We start from the raw sequence: 24,495 nt of genomic DNA, 5'->3' as shown, positions 1-24,495 counted from the left end.
GATTATGTAGCTTTACCATCATAAGTTCACCCATGGGGTATATGGGTACAGTGCTACCACCTGAATGGGCCCTAGTACGTGTTTGCTGCACGAGCTGAAGATTTTATAGATGGTCGAGGTTTTCCTTGTACCCTTTACCCTTCATGATACATATATACATGTATAGGCTTGGGGGATTCCCTTGTACCCTGCAAGCACATGGTCATCAAGACCAACCCTCATGTTGGTAAACATGAATTCCCAGTGTCCGTCCTTTAGACTCACACCTTCATGGATAGCTATCAGAACCCCTATTATTGTCCAATTAAAACATTTAACACATAACCAAACCAACAATTTGAAGATTCAATTATTAAGGCATTATTAACTGGTATCATTATATGAACTATAGCTTGTAAGCAATGTAATTAGCCAACACTTAGGGGATTCCTATGTACCCTTCAGACTCCATTATTAAAGCCACTTAGGGGATTCTCGTGTACACCGCAAGGTTTTCATCATAGAATCACTTGGGGGATTACCGTGTACCCCACAAGGTTTTCAAAACAATCCTTAACCATTTAACCATTTGTACCATGCATTAGTTTCAAGAAATAAGTCAAGCCAAGTGATAATTCACAAACCCAAATCAATTATGCAAGTGGGTTGAGATTATTACTAATTTCCATAACAAACAATTTGATTTGGGGATTCCTTTGTACCCCTATTTCCATCCACCATTCTCATGCACCCCAATGCATTTACCAACCATCATTTAAGCACAATAGCTCCACAAAAATCATGGAAGAACACTTAAGTAATTTATTTTAAAAACCCTCAACCCATAGTTCAAAACTAGACATCAATATCTTATGAACAAAACTTTAAATCACATACTTTTACAAAATTGAAAATGAGGTAAGAGTAATATGCCTTAAACACCAAGATGTACGAAGAGAAATCACCCTTGGAATCCCCAATTGATTAATCTCGTAAAAACCCTAAGTGTTCTTGACCTTGAGGATTAGCGAGCGTTCTAATGGTACCGTAAAGAGGTCATAAGGCGTGACTTTCAAGTTGTGTAAAAAGGAAAATGTCCAGAATACCCTTAACTTAAAAGATGAAAAAATGTCGTCCTTGACTATGAGTCAATAATTAACTCGTAAACCCTCCTTACGAATCGTGACCACGATTCGTAACCAAGATAGTGACCAAGATCCCCATACACTATCAACCTTACGACTCATCCAGATTACTCATAACTAGACCTTACGACTCATGGGTTCCAGTCATAGGCAACACATAAATCAAATGGGTTAGACACTAGACATACTACGATTTCACTTAACAACTTGTAACACATTCTCATGGCTCTTAGTGAGCCACTCATACTCAGAGCAGAATCAAGCCACAAACTTACTGATTTGGTTATGGCTCATCCTAACGACTCGTCATGAGTCCTTACTCCTCGTGTCCCCAAGTCATAACCAGGATAGAAACTCAAACACCATTCACTGAATACCTTACGACTAGGGTTACCTGACCCTTCAAGATACCATACAACTTGTGGGGTGAGTTGTAACCAAGGCGGTAATCTCAAAGCTCAAGAAATTTTCTTGTGCCAAAATCCAGAGTGTTTCAGGTATAGACTGCGTACACTTTGCTTCCCCTCCCCCAACCCCACTTTGTGAAAATACACTGAGTATTTTGTTATTGTTGTTGTATTTCTTTTTCAAATAATGGCACACTATGTTGTCTTGGGTTGTGCACCGAGGTTTCCTTTCCTCTTTATATGTTCTATGTCTATCAGATATCTTACATGCTCTAGCGAAATATTATAAGTATTATGCATAGAATCTCCTAAAAAGGTTGAACTTGACAGTTGCATATGCATAAGGGTAAATATCTGTGACTTGGTTTGTGCTTTTGGCCTAGATTATGCACTGCTAGATTCTCAGATAGAAGTAGAAGATTGCTGGTTGTTGATTGTTCAACCTATTTTAGTAAAAGATCTTCTAATAACATTTGAGTTGGTTCTGAATTTTTGTTGAACTAAAAAAAGTAATTGGATGTTACATACTCATCCTACTATATTTTATTTTTGGAACTCGACAATGGAAGCATGATTTTCTATAAAGAATGTTTTAAACAGAATAATGTTTTTCCTCTAGTTGCTGAACATATCTGTTGAAAATATGAGCGAACTGATAAAGTAAGAAAGATAAAGAATATCTTAAGCTGAACAATTTTTCTTCTACTTACTGCTACACATATCTGTTGACAGTATGAGTGCAATGATAAGTACTACACGCAAGCACACACAGATACTTTTAACTAAGAACTTCTTGAAGTTGGGAGTTCAACCAATATCTGGATTGTAAAATAGTCATCTTCATCTGGGATTTCAATTCTTGGCTTCTTATTAGGCATGTTATATTTGGTTGGCCTGTAAATATTTGTGTTGTACGAGTGAGGTACCGATAGCTCAGGTACTTCACCTACAGTTTGTTCACCAAAGAGATCAATGCCTCCCAACCACTCAAATTCACCAAGCTCAAGTAGCTCCTTCTGTACAGGTTGAAACAATTAGTATTTAATACAGGTTATTCATTACATATTAGATGAAAAGACAAATGACCCAGTAATATTGAATCAAGGGTCACCCTAATTTCACATATTAGACTGAACTCTAGGCCAACTTCATATATATATATATATATATATATATATATATATATATATATATATATATATAGGGGTGTACATAGGTCGGATTGATTCGGTTTTTCATTAAAATATAACCAAACCAACAATGTTGGTTTTCTAAATCTATAAACCAAATCAAACCAATATACAATCGGTTTTTATATTTCGGTTTTAATCGATTTTTTTCGGTTTTTTTGGTTTTTTTACAATTATAATGTGATTGAAGAAAAAATTAAATGTTTTCACTAAAAAGATATTAAAAAATGGTCATAGAGTAGTTCCAATTAAAATTAAGTTGGCAAATTACTAAGACGTTTAAACTACTATCTCTCAAAGTAATATTATGTGAATACTCAGTGGTTCAATTTGTAAGTCACTAGTCACAATAGCTTGTCTGAACGTTTCCTTCACATAAAATGTGAGCATAAAGAAGAATGAAGAATTGGAGACAACTTATTAAAAATTTAACTCCATAAAATAATTAACTATAACATAATTCCACAAGAAAAAAGAGAAAGAAGAGAAACAAACCTAAATCAAAACTTGACGAATGAGGAGAATGAGAAAAGTAAGATGAAAATAAGATGAGGAAACAATGAGAACTCTCTGAAAACTTTGAAAGTAAAATGTAAAGTGAAGCAATTGAAGAGTTATAGGTTTTTATATTAATATTGGGTTTTGTATTAATCTGTTACTAATGGATAAATATTAGGAAAAAGGACAGCAATATCACCTAAAACTAAAATAATATCATAAAAATAGCACTCAAAATTAAATACCTTATAAATAGCCACAAACTAATTTCACTAGTTAAGCTTCACTGTCATACGCTTAAACATAATCGAAAATGTCGTTAAAGTAACTTTCTCTGTCTTTCTTTCCTTTTCATTCACAATTTCCTTTCCATTCAAACTCCCAAACCTCCATTCTTTTACCTTTTTCGATACTTCAATTAATCTTTCTTATTCCATAAATTTTGTATAAAAATCTCCAAAAATCTGCATTCAATTAGCTTCCTATAATTTTTTTCCATTGTAAATTTGCTCAAAATTGATACAAAATAATGGCTTCAACTTCAGGTTTAGTTTCAATAATGATAAAATACGGAGGTCAGTGGATATCTGATATTGAATTTAAGTGTATCAATGTGGTATAAAAGAGTATCAACTGAGTATAGGGATTGCATGTGCATGCAAAGAATTCCCTCTCCCTTTTTTAAAAAGTATATCAATGTAGTATAAAAGTGTATCAATGTGACATAAAAATGTATTAAATGAGTATAAAGATTGTACATGCATCCATAGGTTCTCCTTATTTTTTTTTTTTAAAAAGTGTATCAATGTGGTATAAAAGTGTATCAAACTGGTATAAAAGAGTATCAATTGGGTATAAAGACTGTATGTGCATGCAAAGGTTCCCCTTCTCTCTTTTAAAAAATGTGTATCAATCTGGTATAAAAGAGTATCTATTGGCATATATATTTTTTTTTTATCTTTACATGCATCAAAACATCTCCGACTCACCGTGATTGAGTCAGCCTCTAAGAAGAACATCTCCGACTCACCGTGATTGAATCAGCCTCTGAGAAGAACATGGACCAAGACATGGCTTTTCTCTTACCTTGAGACCTCATTATTTTATTTTTTTCTTCTTCAAGTTTAAAGAACTATGACATTGCTTCAAGTACAAACCTGCATGTAATGATTGTGTAAAATAATCATCATTAACAACAAATTTGAGGTCAAAATTGACCGCTTTACCCATTGCTTTTAACTTTCCTTTATTTCCTATTTTTTGCTTTATGTCCATAGTTTTCAATGCTCCAATGCAAGAAACAACAAATCAATTTTTGCTATTGATCATAAAATACAGTAGATTGATCGATGCATAATAGAGGAGAAAAAAAAGAAGATTTGAGAAAGTATATTTAGAAAAGAAAAGTGATTTAAGAGTAAAAAACTATAAAGAGCATTTAATTTCCTTAATTGTGTAAGGGGAGTGGTTTTGGGACAAGTGGCTAAAAAAAGGAAATAAATTGGGCCGACTGGCTCCAATTATCCATATTTTCATAGTGTGGGCCATTTCTTTTTAAAATGGTCAGTTCATGTCCTTTTTCCTAAATATTATAACTAAAGGCCTAAGAATATATATCTATTTTCTGAATATAAAAAAGTTATAAAAGTAATTAGAAAGTAGATTATAAGTAATATTTTTTTATGTAGAAAAAATTAAAATTATATATGTATTATGTCGGTTCAGTTTAGGTTCGGTTTGATTTTATTTTTGCTAATACCAAACCAAACCAAGAATGATCGGTTTTTTTTTTTGAACACCAAACCAATCAAACTAAACCATAAGTCGGTTTTTTTCCTCGGTTTGGTTTGATTCATCGGTTCGGTTTGGCTTAATGGTTCGGTTTGTACACCCCTATATATATATATACACACACGTCTAGGATTTGTGCGTTGCGCGTGTATAGCGTATTGATCGATAGAAAACATAATATTTTCTTTACTTATCACAAGTTTTTGACTTAAAAAGTATACAACAATTCTCTTTATTTTAACATTATTATGAGTTTTTGATTCGTAATCAAATTTAAATCGACCTATTTGGAGTACAATTTGTGGTTTAAGATACTTCAAATTAAAATTCATACAAATAAACTTAGTTTCCCAACTTGTAAACTACCAATAGAGCCGCCCTTTTATGATTTTGTTATCCTAGTGTAGATGACATCTTGCTTTAACAAGAAAATATTTAGCAAGTATGTATACATTATCTCTACCTCAATGGTAGAGAGGTAGTTCTCGATAGACCCTCTAGCTCAAGAAAAAACAATATAATCCAACAATTCCGATCCTCAGTAAATTGTAATTGCATCATGACCTGTTTAATTCTCCAATAATTCTTAGGTATACCTCTACTTCTCCTAACATCATCCATAATCAACCTCTCACACCTCCATAGTTAGACATACATGCATCTCATTTTCAAATATCCAAATGCAAAAGTCGTGAAGCTAATTGTTGAATGTTGCTAAGTAACAACATTCATTTTTTCAGAGTTGTTATGATTCCTTGAAAATATGTTATACTCTTAATGAAGTTAAAACCTTGCATCTAACACTTTGATGCACCGTACAACATTTGTTGATTCATTAAAACAATATAGAGAGGAGAGAAATCCTCAGTTGCTGCCATGGTCCTTCAGGGAGAAATATAGGAGCTGATGGTATATAATTTGATGACTCTTCTTAAGTTGATATTACCATAAATACTTTACAATCTCTCCATAAATGCTTTGGTAAATCACATACCTATTACATAAAATTGTATATTGACAAAATTGTCGGATTTGAGCTTTCTGACTTTCTGTTCCAGCTAGAGTTTCCTTCTAATTATCCATTCTTCATTATTCTTCTTCTTTAGAATTATTTCTGGTATATAATTCAGAGGTTGTGGTACCTCATTCGCCATAATTAGCTACACTATCTCTAAGATAAGCAATAGGCAAAGTTAGAATCACACGATCACTCCATATCCATGTAGCTTTTTCATGCTCCCTAAGCCTTTCTCTATCACATAAGTTTACCAAAAAAAAATATCCTTTTTCCTTTTTCTTCACCCAAAGAAAACGAAAACAACAACAAAAAAGGAAAAAACAATATAAATTCCGATAGCTTGGAGCTTAATTACAGAAAATTCAGACATTTTCCGTAATTACTAAAAGTCTCAATTTTGGGTCTGTCGAGATACATAATCAGCTTCCGATACATCCAACGAAGATATATTCTTTCTTTGTAAAAATAAATAATTAGGTCCTAATACAAGTTTTTCAATGTTGGATCTGTCGAATTACATTATACATCCAAAAAATATATATTTTTTCTGTGTAAAAATACATAATTAGCTCCCGATACATTTTATTTTCAATTTTAGATTTGTCGATATCATAATACATCCACGAAGATACATTTTTTCCTTTGTAAAAGATATATAATTATCTTCTGATATAATTTTTTTAATTTTGGATCAATCGAGATACATAATTAGCTCTTGATATATCCAACGAAGATACATAAGTAGTTGAGATTTTTGTAATTACTTTTTAAGGGTGAAAATTTGTGTAAATATGGTAAGCAAAGGGGTATGTTTATGTTATTTTTTTCAAATAGAACCCAATATAGTCCTATAAGTGGATTCTAGAGAGGGTAGAATGTACGCAAACATTAATCCACAGTCCGTAATCCTTCTTTAAGGAGGTAGAGAGGCTGTTTCTGGAACAACCTCCCAGAACAAATGAAAAATATACTAACAAAATAAATCAACTTTCTATACAATGAAATCAAGATTCTTGATTCTTGAATTAGTAGTAGGAGTGAGTTCTAAGAATTTTTTTATTGCATTGGGATTGTTATAGCTTTAGAATTACAATAATATGTTAGACTCTCGATTGATTTAAGATTTGACACAAATATTGAAAATAGACATTTAGTTTCTTTTCATATATTTAATTTATTATGGTTCTTCTCATGAATTTTAGGCCAAATATCAAGAGAACAATATTTTATATAGAATCGATAACTCTTTCAGCATACATACATAGAATACTTATTTTTCTTTGCCCGAAAGTGATGTCCTAGGCCTTACTTTGCCCGAAAGTGATTGGCAAGTAGCCTTATGTTCTATCTGGCATGCTAATATTTTCTATTGTTAATGTCTAAAGCAGCCAAATGGTTCCCTCTCTATATTTCTAGGAGCTACTGTTGTGTGGTTTAATTCATATTTTCTATCTGGCATGCTAATATTTTCTATTGTTAATGTCTAAAGCAGCCAAATGGTTCCCTCTCTATATTTCTAGGAGCTACTGTTGTGTGGTTTAATTCATATTTTCTGGGAGATCTTTATGCGTTTAGATATTCAGTCAACCACACAAATCAATATTACAATGTCAACATTTATTTTCATAGACCATAAAACTGAAGGACATGAAAAAAGATATACCATAATGAACACAATACACACATGATTATGTCTCACGTATAAAATAAACTGCAGATTTATTCAAATGTCAAAATAAACGTAAAACAGAAAACTCTGATTAAATATATTATTATTGAGGGTGTAACTCAATATAATTATCATTAATTTAACATTCTAGCCATTGTTTTTTGTATTGCTGGACATGTAAAAACATCACCTATTTAGTACCTTCATAAAGTGTAGTTGGGGGTGAATAGTAAATCCCAAAATAAAAATTTGTGACTTTTATATCAATTGAATATCGAAATAAAGCTAAAAAAATATAGATCTTTGATTAAATAAATTAACATGTTGTTGTGGACATACCTTTGCTTCGAGATAGATATCTTCACGTGATTATAAAAAGAATCAACTCCCTTGTTGAGAAAATAAGTATCTTTGCTGATTTGCTCAACTGTAGACTTGAGGAAGAAGCAATTTATGTAGACTTGAGGAAGAAGCAATGGTTAGGGTTTGTTCAACTGTAGACTTGAGGAAGAAGCAATTTATGATAGAGTTGATTTATACCATATCGGCTTGAACTGTAGTTTCAATTTCTTGGCTAATTCTTTGTTTTACGAATGTTATTTTGCATATTTCAAATAATAAAGAATTTAATACACCAATTTTTGTGGATTTCAAAGTCATAAATATGAAAAAATAATTAAATCCCTACATAAAAGAGAAGATTATAATATTAGCATGAACACAATCTTTATTGAGTGAATCTAATAAAAGTATTAATATAAAATGACTTATAAAACGACTTGAACATATATATATATATATAAAAGACATGAGACATCTATATTTTCAATGTTGGTACGTCGGTCAACGTCCAAAGCAAAGTCGTATTCATGCCACAGTTATTGCACAAAAATCATTATTTGGCTTTTCCTCTGCAACAAGAACTTCCAACAACTGTTGATTACCTTTTATTTTATTGGAAACCTAATTTCCCGATGATCTCCACTGCCGTCCACTTTATCTTCCTCTACGTGTATTTTTTTTTGACTATTTAGAACAACAACAATAACATATATGTACGTGAAATTTACTTCTACCTTACTATTATTATTTTTATGGGGTAGAGATTGTTCTAATAAATTCTCAGTTGAATTATTATTATTATTATTATTATTGTTAATAATAATAATAATAATAATAATAATAATAATAATAATAATAATAATAAAAATCAAAGGATAATATAAAAAGAAATTTATCGAACAACCATACTCAGATGCTGTAAAAATAAAACAAAAAATCAACCAGAGAAAAGTTGTTTGAGAAAAAGTGAAAATGCACATATTAAGTTATCATGATAAATTGGTTGAAGTTAATGTAATACCCCGTACTTCTACCTAACTTAAATTCGTCCCAAAGATGTCAAAGACTTGCTTTGAAAGATGAATCCACTTTTATATATGTGAAATTTTCAAGATTTTCACTTTTTATCATGTGGGAAATTGAACAAGCTTTCCATCAATATAAGATTCACTCAAATCCGATAACCGGGAAAGAAGTTATCAGATTTCAGTAGTATTCAGTTAGTCAACGAAATTTAATGAACTCAGTTCAAATCAGTTAAATAATATGATTAGTAACAATTCAATTCAGTTAATCATGTTCAGCGTCTATTCAGATGAGAGTAGAATTTAACACCGAGTGAACACAAGGATAAGGACACACACTGATAGTTGGGGGTGTGATCCTTAGAAGCAATCCTTGCGTTCCAGACCTATGTAGCCAGCATAGGTTGAGACATCAACACTGATAGATGAGGGTTGATGAGGTGGATAAACATTGTCAGATGAGGGTCCCACCATTCTCTTTTAGGGACACTGCCAGATGAGGGTCACTCATAGCTTGTCCTTACCAGTGACGCGGTATTGACACCCTTTCAATTAGGATTACAGATTGGACCCCAACTCAGCTATAATAGCTTATTTGGGGCTTGTCGGTTAGATGACTACTTCCCACAGTTTCAGTCTCACTAAAAGAACTCAGATAGTTCTTCAGATTCAGGACTGTCAAAAACAGTCACTCAGTACAGTACGGAACTCAACTAGTTTTATCAGAATCAGGACTTTCAGACATAGTCACACAATATTAGTTATCAGTAACTCAGGTTACCAGTATTCAGATTTTAGGACTGTCAGATACAGTCAATCAGACCAGTTCTTTATAATTAGAACTGTCAGAAACAATCATTCCTTTATCAGTAATATGACATCACTTCCTCAGTACTCACTAGACTCAGTCATTTAGTATCCTAGTATTAGTACTCAGATATCAGTAAATCCATGTTATCAGAATTCATGAGCTAGTGTTATCACAATCTCAGTTATAGTTATGTATTCATGCATGTATTCTCACGTTCATGTTATTCAGTCAGTTAGTATTGTTCATGCATATGAACCTTTTGTATTTAGTCTACCTCACTTGGATGCCAGTACATTCAAACGTACTGATGCATTTGCGCTATGGTGTTTTTATACCATAGGTTTAGAAGAATGAGCTCCCGAGCATCCTTAGTAGATTAGACGTTCAGCAGCCAGACTAGAAGTGAGTCCTCATCATTCGAGGATAGCATGATTATTTTATTACTTTATTATTTCAGTAGTTCGGACTTAGTTGGGGACATATCCCATCAACTCCATAGATTTCAGACAGTTTAGAGGCTTTCAGACTACAACATGTTTCAAATAATTTATTTTAGTTTTCGGGTATTGTTATACCCCATTACAGACATTGTTTTATATTCAGTATTAGTTCAGTTTTGAACCATATGGCTTTACAGCTTATATTCCGCATAATTATAGTATATTATTCAGTGCTCAGTTACAGATATCAGTCAGGGGTTAGATTGTGGTCTTTCGGGGTCATGAGCACCGTGTAGCATTTTGGGTAATAGATTCGGGGCGTTACCATTAAATTGCATGAGATGAGGATAATCAATAAGATACTTAAGTCGACGGATTCAACCATGTTGATGAAATTAGATGCGTGATTTTGTGTTTCTTTTATCATCTTCAAAAGATATTTATGGATCTTAATTGTGCATTCACGTGTTTTGTAATAGGAGAATAATTTCTTCATGAATTATACCGCTAAAAGGATTCTACATATTTCGACTTTGTTTCATATATGAATTCTAAGAATTAGACATTTTTCATATATTAATTGAATTAATATTAAATTAAGAAAAATGGGGAAAGATGATTTTATCTATTGCGAATAAAGTTCAAATCATTTTTTTGAGGTTTTTCACACTTTTAATATATTATACTTGTAGATATAGATTGTAGATTATACATACATACATGCATACATACATACATACATACATACATACATACATATACATACATACATACATACATACATATATATATATATATATATATATATATATATATATATATATATATAATGGTAATAATGCCTCCTATGAATCGAGAAATGTAAGAAGTTCACACTTTTAATATATTGTAGTAATAGATATAGATTACACACACATATATAGAGTCAATGATTTAATAATGCCTCTATGAATCAGGAAATGTAAGAAAGTCGTCTTACATATTTGAGTGTTCCAAATTCAAGTTCAATGCTGCTTTACCAAAAAATAGATAACTTCTCATCTTAGAGAAGTCTTCTATTAATCATTATCCACCCAAGGGGTAGAAAATATAGAATACTTGCAAAATGTAAAAGAAAGAAATTTGTTTTACCTTGTCACTCGGTTCATGCTTTGAAAATTCTAATAAATCACTGTCAGGCCAAGATGGTGATGTGACACTGGACAATTGTCGTGGAGGCATTTTTAAGCCAACTTATTGGGTATTCTGCTGAGGGGGTTGTGGCTCCAGTTGGATTTTTACTACATCCTTATTGCATCTTGAGCTCAAGGCTACATGAATTTCAGTGACTAGAAATCGCTGATGGTTCTTAGCAAGGCTGTTTGCTAAATGAATCACAGTCTTTGCAAAAGAGAGATCTATCCTCAATACAGAGGATGAAGGCTTCTTTATCCTGCATACATGATAGTTCAAGATATATGTAAGTAATAATGAAATCTCCAAAAAAAGGTCAGAAAATTTTTGAAAGAATATTAATCTTTTACTTTCAATCTTTTCCCCGGTATGTTTAGATCATTTTGAAGGTATAACTGTGTAAAGAAAAATTGAGGAAAAAATTAATTTGGAAGTTAAAATTGTTATCTGCTTAGTTCCCTTCTTTACAAAAGAAAAAAACTATTCTATATAAAAATTGTGAACTTTTAGCTTCCGCTAAAATTAACTTATATTTTAGATGTAATTGATGAAGTGTTATCTTCACCTGCGTTTAATTTTGACATGAAAAATTCTTTGAACCTTAGTACAAAATATAAAATATGCACTGGATATAGTTATCTGTACAATGAAAGAAAAGGGAAAGAAACAAACTCAATCAACCTTTCCTCTATTTGTATTAATTCATTGATAACTGTTATTATGACTAACATTTATGGTCAGTTTTTTTCTTTGAATCTGAAACACAAATTTAAAAGATATGGTGAAAATGGACTATGTGTTAAAGTTTTATGAAGTTATAATACAAATTGTATTATATGAACTCACCAAAGAACTTTGTTCTCCTATGCAGTGTTTCTCTCTACCATTCTGGTTTTGATTTTCCTCCAGATTAGTGATTCTCTATAATATTAGTCTTGATATATCTGTCTTCTCTCTCTGAACCATCGATTATTATTCAATCATTTCTTAAATTTCGTGCTTTTATGAAAAATTTTTAGAGCAAAGAGCTAATAAAATACTCATTTTGATTAATAAAAAGTAAATCACGTGAAAAAATTATTAGCAAACTGTCTAACATGATGAGAACAAAAGATAACTAAAAAAATTATTTTTTAATTTCTCAAATTAAATTACAAAAAGCGTCTTTGTACACTATATTTTTGATTTCATTTGATATTTTTTCCCATCATCATAGGCTAAAATCTTTTAATCCTTTCCCACTTGTCACTCATGAAAGAGCAACATACAATTGTTCATGTGTACACTGATTTCTTAAAAAATAACTCAACATGAGATAATAATTGGCCTTGTCTTTGTCGATGGTCATTTCAAATGAGTCAATGATAGAAAATTGTCTTCGCTATAACTTAAAAGGTATTCTCGCATCATCAGGTTTCAAACTCCTTTTTGAAATAAATACTTTTTCACCTGCCATTTTGCCTGATAAAAGCTTATCTTCTATAATTCAATTTTTAATTCTTGTGATGATCAGCCTCGTACTACTCTACAATCCTGATGATTAATCTATGTTTATCAATAACATTAGTGGTATACCTACCTTTATTGAGTTTGAGTGATTTGAAATTAAAGAGCACTTGATACTATTTAGGAATTTCAGTGTGTGCACATGCTTCAATGCTGTAGAAGAATAATCAGACATACTACCTGTATTAGAACTCAGATATGTTTTCTCATGATTATGATTAATTGATACCATAAAATCATTGATCAACTCCACCATGTCTAGAGTCGTAGCAAGAATTGCTCTTTGTTGGAGGTAGTCTAAGTCATTAAAATAACGATAGAAATCAAAATACGTACTCTCTATAATTCTTGATATTAGATCATCACAATCCTTAATGAGAAGATCATTAGGAATTTGAATAATCTCAATGTCATTAATATATCTTCCATTATTTCCATCACCGATTGCCAAAATTCAATTGGAAAAATTTCTTAACTCTTTCAAATGTTTGCGTGACTCATTTTCTTGTAATCTCATATTCGTTGTTAGCTTTAAGAATTTACAGTGTCTTCATAAATCTGAAGAATTTAAAGTGGCATTAATAATATTTTCCTAGTTCCTTTGATTATGAAGGGCAAAATCTATCTAAAGTCACCCCTAGAACAACTATGTTTCCTCTAAAAGATTTATCTAAGCTAAATGTGTTTTTTAACCTAAGAATATCTCTGAGAGTCTGATAAAGAGCTTCAAAATAGTATCTATGCATTATTCACACCTCATCTCAAATAATCAATTTTGTCTAGACATTTAATTTTTCTAGAAGACTACCTTGCTTTATATTGCATATTGCATCTTTAGTTGGATTGATAGAAATTACAAATCTCGAACGAACTGTTCACCTTCCGGTAATAAAAGATATGCAATTTCACTTTATGTAACAGTTAACACAATATCTCCTCTAGATCGTATGTCAAAGACAAAGTCCTTCAAATAAAATTCTTGTCAGTTCCTCCATGACCATATAAAAAGAACAATTCATCTTTTTCTTCATCTGCTGCTGTCATTATTTTGTCATACACCAACTTTTGTTCTGATGTCAAATCATTACTAACTATTGGTGTTCAACCAACAAAAAGCACATGTTACAATGCAATTCATCAAGGATTAATCTATCACTATTCTCCACTTTTTGCTCATTGTAAACATGTCTTGACATAGTCGGAAATTCCTTAAAACTTTTTTCACAATCTTTTAAAATATTTTCAACCTTTTCTAACGATGATTTCTTAATTCACCATCTGTCATCTCTACCTCTGAAACAATAAAATATCACAATGATAATAACATAAAATATAATATCAACCTGCATATGAAATCTTAGATATTCTTAACTATAAATTTACACCTGAATTAGATAGCAATACTCTTTCTTCTTGGAGGATATCTTCTGATAATAATTTCTATGTTAACTGCCAATCATATTCTGATCGTGGATATGAATTAGACAACAACATACAAATAGTTGTCTAAGATACAATGGAATTTCTAGTCACTTGCTTCCTTTATGACATCAGTATACTCTTTGTCATCATCTAATAAGCCAAGTGCATAACACGTATCTCTAAAAGTTGTGTAATCACGATTTTTGATCTTTTTGATATCCTCATAACTTTTTTCACCTCTAATGACATTCAACACTAATCTGAGATAGTATAACTCACTACTTCCAGGCAGAACAAAGAAGATCCTCTCGATAAAAAATGCAGAAGTTTCTCTTGCATTCTTTTTGCATACAAACTTAAGCAAAAATTCTGTATAAGTAAGTTCTCTAGATTTAGAAAATTTCTTATTAGCCTCAAACCAACTTAACAACATTGACTGCCTTACGCTCGGCCTCTTGTCAACATCATTAATTGAATCATCATCAAAGAATATAATATTTTATTCATCTTTGAGATGAAATGCTAGTCTTTCTGTCGGAGGTTATCCATAGTGAATTGGAAATTCAAGTATTCTCCAAGTAGCTTCACAAGATGATATGTATCAAAAATCATAATACATATTGATTTCATTAACATTTGATGAATCTTCCTCATTCGTACTTTGGAAAAAGCAGCAACAATGTGATCTTTTCCCTTATTAATGTACTTAAATAAGTACTAAATAAATTTAATTAATTGCATCATTCCACATTGATATGAGCACCATATTTTTAATAATAAGAATTGATTGTGCAGCACTACATACCTGTGCCAACTTAATAAGAAAATTAATAAATTATAATCTTTCTTTGAGAAAATATCGTATCTCCAATTCTAATTTAAAAAAATTGATGAAATAAACATTATATGAGCACTCTACATTAATAATATCAATCGATTAAGCAGTACCCCATACTTGTTGTCCAGGTCAATACCATCTTTCTTGATAGTTCCACCATTTTCTCTTTTATTGTAAATAGGATAATCATCTTCGTCAATTATGATTGACTAAATAATTTTTTTTGAAAAGTGCTTTGTACATCTACCATTCTTCATGCAAGGAGAGTAGTTTCTAGTGGAAACACACGAGCCATGCATTATGAATAACGTCCCCACTTTATAATAGTGAAGATCGGTCAATTCATCTGATATTTTTTCTAAAATAATTTTATCAATATCCGCAATAATGGGATACTTATTTTGCTCATGAATAAAAAAAATAATGTGAGCATGAGGCTCCTCATTTTTAAAATTCAATTGAATAAATCATTGCATCGAATAAATTATTGGATGAATAAATGATTGAAATTCATATTCAAAGATATTTTAATATATGAAAAAATATGTGTTTAAAAATTTTAAGTGAAAAACCGAATATACCTCCTTTTACTTTCAAAAATTCATTTGTCTAGCAAGTCCTTTATTAAGAAATTCAATTTTATTTTGAAATTTTTTAGATAAAATATCTAGACAATTGTCAGATTTTAAGCCCCTACTCTCTATAAATCTACAGATCTCTGGCCATTTATTGCAAGTAAACTGAAGAAAAGATTATGTTAGTTAGCCTATTTCAATATTTCCATAACATCTTGATAATTCTGAAGCATTTGTCATGCACCTTCTGTGAAGCTTTATCTAAAAAATTCTCCTTTTTTATTGAGAAAATGGATCAATTTCTCCTTGCAAAAGTGTATCTTTCAAACCTTTATACATATGAGCTCCCAATCATTTATTAAACCAAAGATAGTTTAATTGAAAAAATTCGAAACATTATATATCCATCAATCAAGAACTCTTGAAACAATCTTCTAGAAGACAGAATCATTGAAACTTTATCCTTCCTATTTCCAATCTTGTAAGCAAAATATTCTCTGAAGCTAACATATTACCTTCCTCGAGGCGTTTTCACATCATCAGTAGTAATAGGAATGTCCTCTCTGTATTCATTTTTACCGTAGAAAAAGGTAAAGAATACCACAAGCTTAAATATTCAACACTTAGTTCATTAATCCTTTGTAGTTGTCTATAATGACTTTCAAGAAAAATATCTCTGTCACTTAGATGGTTCAAAATATCCTACTACCAAAGCAGCTACCTCTGAAAATGTTGACAAGTTATATCTTCTTCCAACGATGGCTCTTTTGCCTATTAATCTCAGTCTAATTTTAAAGCTTCTATCTTCTTGAAATCTGTCTCTTCCCATTTTGAATATTTTAGCTAAAACATTGTGGCTATCAAGCATTTGCTTTAGATCACTAACAATCACTGCATGAAGTTTATTTATATCTTGACCACGACTACAAAGTATTAAAAATATGAATTATCAAATATTGCCTTTTCATGTATAATATTATCTACATATCTTTACTCACAAATGATAAAAACATAAAACTTACGGCATAAATTTTATTTTGCACTTCATTATTCATATTGTAAATATATAATTGAGCAAACTTTGGGATGGATCTCTGAAGAGGCAATAACCTTTTATTCTATGATAGTTGTGTCCCTACATTCTAAAAGTTCTTGCTCCCGGCTTTGATTGACAGATGCATTAACCTTTTCTCCTAGTGAAGTAAATGAGAACATACAATTATAACTCCTAATATTCTCTCAAATGTAATTTCTTTTAGAATCTGTATAAAATATGAAATGGAGAATGAAGAATTTATATGAAATGTGAATATGTTTCGATGATAAGATCAAAATAGATATTTCTGTAATTAGATCCAAGTAACAATTGGCTTAGAGCTTGAGGAGGCTTAATTATCTTTGACAACTTCATCTTTTCATGATTACCATATAAAGATAACTCTGATCTTTTAGACTTTTTCATCTATTTGATTCTTTCTTCGTATCAAAAACATGTCCCACAATGTTCACATTCATTGGTAACATCTATGATATTCTAGTACTCTATTAATCATCAAAACTATATTGCATTAAAGTCATATAAAATTACTATTTTTATGATTTCTTGTTAGTTACTCACATATATGTAAAAATTAAATAGTGCATACCTTTATTATAAACATTTCCTCAATTAACATTATCCTCTAAGAAAATAATAATAAATGAATTATGTGACAATCAAGTTACTATTTTATATATCAATATCAACTGAAAATAATTGATAACCAGCTTAATTACTGATTACATACCTTTACAATCATCTTCATCTTCTTGACCTTCATCGCAAGGAGCATAATTTAAATCAGATAGTTGACAGACTTTGGGTACCTACAATGAATAAATTTAGCATAAAATGAGTGATTAATAACTCCAAATAGTGATCTTGATAGAATTTAAGTATTTTATTGATAATTAAATTTAGTAATGATTTCTTATTAAGAAAAATTTGAGCAACTAACATGAAAATAACTTGAATGATATTATGGTGTAGAATTACTAGATTTCAAATTTCCACATTTCATATTAAAAATATCTGAATTAGTATTTTCAATCACGAAAATACCTTTACCCTTTCATTGCTTAGTATTTTGAGGAAAAACAACTTTCAAAATCTGCCTTAATAAAGGATAAAAGATATTTTAATGACGCGTGTTAGAAAATAATAAAATATATATTGAAATTTTTATAATTAATATGCTAAAAATATGAGGAGATTTAAATTTTATCATCATCAACTAGAGCACAATTCAAATCAGCAGTATGTTTTGTCTGAAAATCTATAATCTCATTGAATTAATATGCCTTTTTCCTTCTTCTATGTTGTGTTTGGGGGAAAACATCTTTCAAAATCTGTCATTGATAAAAGATAAAAAATATTTTTGATGACGTGTAATAGAAAATGATAAAATATCTATTGACGTATTTATTACCAATTTGGCGAAAATATGAGGAGATTCAATTATACCATCAACAACTGGAGCACAATTCAAATTGGGCAGTATATCTTGCTTGAAATCAGTAATCTCATTAAGTAATATGCTTTTGCCCTTCTTCTACTTTATGGACAAACAACTTTCAAAATCTGTCATTGATGATTTAAGATTTTCAAATAAAAATAATATCTTCTTTCAAGTAAATCTAAATAGTAATTTGATAAAAACTTAAATTTTGTCCCCAAAGAAATACTAGCATTTCTCAAATCACATAGCGGAAGAAACTTTGAGTAATGTGTGGAAGGTTGTGATGAAGAAAATTTTCAAGTCTCATCATGGGTACACTAATTAATGGTGTACAGTTTTGATATGATGAAATTGACGGTATAATTTATCCCTTTATTTTATCTCCATAAACTATAAGTATTTCAAATTTTCTTATATCACTACTCTATTTCGAGTTATTAAAACTCTTTTTGTAATGTTCTCTGACGTATAATTCTATCAATTGACATATTTAAGCTTGACACATTCTTTTGTTTTCTCAGTTCATTGACATTGTAACTTAAAAAACACCTTTTATTTCTTAATTGAGGTACTGTTTCTTGACATGATAAATTAAGTATATTATACGGGTAAAATGATATAAAAAATCTAAAAATATTAATTATGTATATATATATTAGACCTGACCATTTGTTATGTCACATAGAGGCGGAGAAACTGTTTCCCATTGATAAAATTTACTCTGTCATATGTGGGGTCATTATTTTCTGTAGCGAAAATGACATTATTTTAAAAATAAGATAAACAAAGAAGGAACAACTTGAAAATTTCAATCACTACGATTCTAATCACTGTTTGTAGTTATCAAATATATGTATGTATTATATCTATAATATATTAAAAATATGAAGGATCTTAGAAATGTCGTTTGAACTTTTTGTCCTTCATTAAAAGTATTTGCTTTAAACAAAATCGTCTTTTCACTATTTTTTTCTAATGTTTAAGAGTTGAAAATTAATTAGATATATTTATGGTAAAACTTTCCTTATTAGTTATTAGAAGTCATCAGAATTAATGACAACTAATATTATTTTCATTAGTTTAAAAATTCTAAATCAAATAAATTTGATTTTAAGAAGATTTAAAAAATCTATAAATCTACATCTACATCTACAATATATTAAATTCATTAACCACTTGAAACTAATAGATAGTAAAATATATATGTGCTTACAATAAAATATATGTTTTGAATTTTTTGCACTTCATTAAAAATCTTCGTAATAGATAAAATTATTTGTTTTAAATAATTAAAAGTTACACGTGCGAGGCACGTGCGGTTACACTAGTATATATATATATATATGTATGTATGTATATGTATATATATATATATGTATATATATATATATAGATATATAGATATATGTATGTATGTATATACATACATACATATATCTACATATATGTATATACATACATACATATATCTATATATCTATCTATCTATCTATCTATCTATCTATCTATCTATCTATCTCTCTCTCTCTCTCTCTCTCTCTCTATATATATATATATATATATATATAAAGACACACATACACACAGAAACACCTATTTCATTCGATGCGTATTTATCCCATTTTTTATTTCGTAGGACTTTTTATTTAGGTTCGCTAATTGTGGAGCTTGATTTTTCATTTGTATGTACTTCGGAATTTGAATTTCATATAAGCATTTGCGAAAGTCAATTTGTTAAGAGAAGAAGAGAAAAGGGTCGAGAGAAAATTGAAGTAGTCACTCTTATTTTTTGTTATACATATACAATAAATTATCTTTTAGTTTTATTCAGGAATAATTTTTCAGTCTTTATATTATGTTTATATTTTTCAGTGACAGTGTCCATATTCAACTAAGATATTTATACAATAGAATAACCTTAAGTTTCTTACCCTTGAACTCCCTTTTAGTTTCAAATCATCTACTCTAATTTACAATGCAGAAATTAAAAAAAATTAAAATCAAGAAGATGATTTTACCCCAAGCTATTGAAAATATTATCTTTGAAGGATTCGATACATGAGTGACCAAGAAATTATTTTTATTATCAATTTTATTAGTGTCTAAATATATCAAACACATCTAAAAAAATTAATTATATGTTGATAAAAGAATTGCAATGATGGATATTTTTTATATTGTATGTTTCACTATGATATCTAGAATTAAGTCTGTCTTTGTAAACAAATTTATACATTGCTCATCTTAATTTTGCAAGAAGCAAGTGAGAATACATGTGTACTATACTTTTGTTACTAAACTAAAATTCTACAAATTCCTATTTCAGATTATACTTGCCAGGAAAAATTGTCCCATCCCTTTATCATGGAACTGAGACAGCAATTTCAGGTCAAGGGCCAAATTAAAAATTTCTTTTACTTTCCTTCGCTACATTTTCAGAGAACATTGGGTGACAAAAAAGTTTTGACAACCTTGGTGCACTAAAACTCCTGCTATGCACAGGGTCTAGAGAACATCAAGTGATTTTGGTGAAATTGCAATTTAATATCAGGTATGAAATTTTAATTGATTTTGATTTTTGTTTAATGATTTAATCATTATTATTTTTGGTGTTAGTACAGAATAAATAGTTCACATAATTAGTCCTCGCTGGATGAGATGATGAGTTGATATATTAATAATAATGTTATATTGAGTCTTGATACCATTTGTAAGAAAGCATGCGGGACCCATCCTAAGAAAATGACAGTGTTCATTCATGCAACTATTTTTCTCCCTTCTAAATTAAATGTTCCTCCACACAATTACCGGAAAAGGTGGCCTATGGTAGTCTCTATAGCTACCCCGCTCTAGGTTTTGGACAAAGTCTATCACGTTGAATTACTTCCAGATCTTCCATGAACTTTATTTCATTCCTTCCACATTAACGCCAAGTATCATATACACTGATGAGTTTTGTTTGATATTAGTTAAGTGCTTCAGTTATATCTATGGCATTCAAAAGAGCATCTTAAATTTCAAAATAAGCTGCAAAGATGCAACTTTAAATTTATTATTGTGATCAGATCACTTTTCTTGTGCTATAGATTACTAAATTTCCTATTCCTAATCACTAGCATTTTCATCCTTAATTTGCTTGAAAGTTTATATAGAGTTTGCTGACTATTTGTTTCAAGTGTTATCTTTTTCAAGACAAAGTTCATGGATTAATCCTTGTATATTAATTCAAAAGATAGTTCTCTAAATATTTAAAAGAAACAGATTATGCCTTTCTTTGTGCTCTTCTATGTTGTAGTTTGTACCCGAGGTGATAATATGTTTATTTCTTTACTGCATGATCTGCTTCCATCCCATTAAATGGTAAGCATAGCTTGTCATTCATTTTAATCACCTTCTAATTGAAGTTCATTGATAGGCTAGACACTTTTCATGAGGTGAAGAGTAAACCTGAAAGATAAAAAAGGTAGGACCAATATGCTACTTCAATGTGCTTGCTGATCGTTCTATATACCTCAGAATGAAAAATCGATCCTTGATTTGATAGTCCAACTATGGAGTCAATCCTTCACTTCAAATATTCTTCACTACTTTTCCATAAGTAGTTTAGTAGAATTTTTACACCCTTCAATAATTTTAGTATCCCTTCAAGTTATGTACACTGTGTGTAATGGTATAATGAGAACTCCCAAATAAAAAAGTGAAATATGGCTTCTAGAGCCACAAGTTAAGGATGATACTATAACTCTGGTGTTTTTATTTTTTAAATTTTTCAGTCGATCTCATCATTTTCTTTTTTCTTTTTTTCTTGCTTTCCAACAATTGGAGAGACTTTTGATCATTCTTTCTTGTGTAGAATCATGTGTTTCTCACAATATGTTGTGTTGTTCTTGTATTTGATCATTATATTTGTACATGTTATGAACAAATAGGCCCCAAAAAGGTCTCGCTGAATTGAATTTCTAAATGATTTTACTTATTTTGCTTAAAGTCTCATGGGGGTATATTTATGTGTCCCTTAAAATCTCTTAAATCTGCAAGTATTTAGGCATATCCAAAAGTAAAGACAGTACTTCAAGGTCTGATCTGTAAATATTATCAAGATGTTCATACAAATTCGTGTCCTCCACCTCACTCCTAACTCCCAAAAAAGAAATAAAAAAACCCTAAAAGGAAGAAAAGCGGGAAGGGATATAGGGAGAGAGGAGTGTGTGTTTGGTTTATGCAATGGTAATGAACCTGCTCTTTTAAAAAAAATTCTCTTCTACTTTGGAATTGTTTGAGGCTCAACTTGAAAATTCTGATGTCCTCCGTTACTCATCAAATCTTGTTCAAGGAGCTGCAAATATATTCTGGTATGAGTTCTAATCTTATTTTAAGATTTCACTGATTGCTAATATTACTTTTCATTTACGGCTTGTATGGAAATAGAAATCCATAAAATAATATGTATATGAGCTTTCTATTCTAGCGTTTGGCTTGCTCTAATAGTGCAACTTCATATATCTTAGTTATAGCAAGGTTCAAATGTAATAATAGTTCACTGTATAAGGTCTATCCTTTATGCACCAATATGTATGGAATGTTGCTTTATACACTCCTCAACGCTCTCTTTATGCCAAGTTTTCTTGCTGATACTGAGACCTTGATTGCTTTTTCTTACATTTTCTCTTGTATGAATGAAATGTATCATCATGTTAGATCAATTTTATAGCCTATAAATTAGTATAATCAACGCTCTTCACCTTCTTGCATTGCTCTTATATATGTTGGTATATATTGCTACTTAGATTTACTTTTATGATGCTCAGAATCATAGTCTCATAGAATAGACTACTTAATATTTTTTTCCAACTGTACAATAGTGTTTGAGATAACTCAGACTATAGATAAATTTATACACATTGACAAAATCTTAACAAATTTGATTCTCATTAGACTAATGTTTTCATCTTATATTTTAATCTCAATAAGCATTATCCCGATCAAAATCTTATTTTTATACCATTCAAAACCTTATTCCATTCTTTTAGTAATTTTATGCTCATGCGAATATGATGTGGACACACTATTTCTTTCTGGGAAAATGTCCATCGATTTTTTGAGAGTTGCTTTAGTTATATTGCAGTGCCAAAAAACTTTATGAATTAATTATTGCAACAAATGATCATCAACATATAACAAATTAAAATATGATCAGAGAATCATAAAATTACTAATAATTGTTGAAAATTTATCAAAATATTTCGTCCATGATAAAAATCAATGCTGAAAATAGAAAAGGTATCATCCCAATGAATGTATCTTGTTCAAGTCTCCTAAATGATTTGTGAGTCGTGTTATTTTCTCTTGTTTAATGACTCTTTTTTTTTTATTGTTGGAGAGTTGTGTACCCGATCTTCATCAACTTCTACCACAGACGATACACTCTCGGATCTGCTTCTTTTTGTAAGGGTATTTGAAGTAGAGTTCCCATCATTCTCAACTACATAATCCTAAAATTTCAGTCAGAAAAAGATTGTCAAAATCAGGTATAGATCTACATATAAATGTGTGTTGAAATCACCATTAAATTATTGTCTCTAGGTGCGAGTTGTTCATGAATAAACTCTAGATACTGTGAAAGAAAAATAATAATATCAACAACAATCTATATCTCATTTAATTTATTTTAACATAAACCAACAGATTCAGTTTGTCTGAAAGTAATGTGAACATACAGTTCATGTTTCTTCACACGAAAAGGGACGATATTGCTTGATGAGATCCTTATCATCACTAAATTTAAGAATAGTGTAAACTTCATCATTTGGTCTATGTTGTCTTTCTTGATGACCACTTTAAATATGACCTTTATATCCAAAATGTCATCCAAATGTAACCGATATGAAGATACACCAACATTCTAAAATAAATAGTGGTCTTAAAAGAGGTAAAACAAATAGATTTTAATATGATTTTATTATTTTGTACCTCAAGTAGTCCTTTCACTAATTCAGTGGCAGTCTTTCCTATGTGTTTCGTCATGTATTGGTCCTAAAGCAATAAAGTAATAAAGCCAATCTCTTCAAGATCTGTTACTTTCAGGAATAATTTATACATGCAAGGCATGTTTGAGTAAAATTTCTTATTTTTTGTAATTATAATTTAATTTAACCATGATTTTTTCTA

At 30.2% G+C, this 24,495-nt stretch overlaps 1 pseudogene; it reads right to left on the bottom strand.

The window, feature by feature from the left end:
- Positions 1-2,221: 2,221 nt before the first annotated feature.
- LOC124896237 lies at positions 2,222-24,351 on the bottom strand (annotated as a pseudogene).
- Between the last annotated feature and the right edge of the window lie 144 nt (positions 24,352-24,495).

The sequence above is a fragment of the Capsicum annuum genome, chromosome 2, assembly GCF_002878395.1.
Source record: "Capsicum annuum cultivar UCD-10X-F1 chromosome 2, UCD10Xv1.1, whole genome shotgun sequence".
NCBI lineage: Eukaryota > Viridiplantae > Streptophyta > Magnoliopsida > Solanales > Solanaceae > Capsicum > Capsicum annuum.
This window is presented reverse-complemented; position numbering and strand designations above follow the sequence as displayed.